Source organism: Lathyrus oleraceus, chromosome 2 (genome assembly GCF_024323335.1).
Source record: "Lathyrus oleraceus cultivar Zhongwan6 chromosome 2, CAAS_Psat_ZW6_1.0, whole genome shotgun sequence".
NCBI lineage: Eukaryota > Viridiplantae > Streptophyta > Magnoliopsida > Fabales > Fabaceae > Lathyrus > Lathyrus oleraceus.
Window position 1 is genome coordinate 422,609,363 of NC_066580.1, and position 1,731 is coordinate 422,611,093.

Sequence of the window (1,731 nt, forward strand, 5' to 3'; positions counted from 1 at the left end):
CACCTTAAATACAAAAAAAAAATCTCTTTCACACACACATATGATAACAACACAATTATATTTAACGCAAAAGTATAAATAAAAATCAAAGTGTTATATAAACATTTAAAATTATTTAAGCATTTGATTAAGGGTCCAATCACTACTATAAAATATATATATTTTTTAACAATTTCTTACTACAGTCATTTATCCAACCAACTAATATCTATTTATTAGACATTTTTTTTTCTTTTTTTTAAATCACTTTTCTCCACGGTTAAAATAAACAATTGTGATTATATGTGAATGGCTTCAAATTCCAACACCAGCAATTTTATGTTTTTATGTTACAAAAGGGTGTGTTCCCTTAATTTATTTATATTTTTTTAATAAAAGTTAAACTACTTTTAACCACGGTCCAAATTAACAATCGTGGTTAAATATCAGGGACATTTCACCATGGTTCCTTTTATAAATTGTTGTGACATGTATTACCTATATAAGTGTGAGTAGTGTGGATAATAGTCACACATTGGTTAGAAATATGGAGACTTGAGCATTTATAAGTGAGAGAATTCACCCACCTATCACCTTAAGATTTTAGATGAATATGTGGTATGTCTCTCACAAAGGTGTTGCTCTAAAAGAAGAAGCCCCACAATGTTCAATGCTCCCTAGTAAAAAAAAAACTCCCCAACAAATGGTATCATGAGCCTTTGGTTCGAGAAAGGGACCGACTTACTTGTATCGAAAGTCAATGGAAAAAAGAGCTTGTATGGTGAATAAGAAACGTTCTGTGCGGTACAAGAGTTTGTGGAAGTAAAAAGAGCTTCCACTTAAGGGGGAGCATTGTTGACTCACACTTGAGGGGGAGTGTTGAGAATGTATCAAGTGTGAGTAGTGTGGATAATAGTCTCATATTTGTTAGAAATGTGAAGACTTGAGCATTTATAAGTGAGAGAATCCACCCACCTATCAATATAAGGTTTTAGGTAAATATGTGGTGTGTCTCTCACCTAAAAGAAGAAGTCCCACAATGTTCAATGCTCCCTAGTAAAAAAACTTCCCCAACATATAAGCTAACTTAATTCACTTTAGAATAAACATCGCTCTAAAGTGAAACCCTGACTTCTCACGCCTTATCCTAATCTCATAAAACTCAAACATATCTTTACAAAACTCCAACATATCTTTAAAAAACTGCAACATAACTTCTCCAATTAGTATGAATCAAAGAAAGGTATCACGAGACGAAATACACAATTAATTTGTCTTCACCTTCATATTTCTGGTATGTACGTGAAGCATTTTCCACCATTCATTTTATGAGTTATGTTATTTTTGTTAAAAATATGTTTCCTTTAGGATTTATTGTTTTTCTTTTTGTTAAGATGAGATTAAATATTTTATATTGTTGTTTTTGTTGAGATAAGTAAAACGTTTATGTTATTGTGATAGTTCTTGTTAATTATTTTGTTGTTTTTGTTGAGTTATGTTTTTTCTTTGTTGGTACAAGTAATTTTTTTAATACTAATATTTTTGTTGAGTTATGTTGTTGTTTTTGTTGAGATAAGTAAATCGTTTATGTTATTCTCGTGGTTTTTGTTAGTTACGTTGTTGTTTTTGATGAGTTATGTTGTTATTTTTGTTGAGTTATGTTATTTTTATTGATACAAGTAAAAGTTTTTTGCTAATAATGTTGATGTTTTTGTTGAGCTGTTATGCTGTTGTTTTTTTAGATAAATAAAA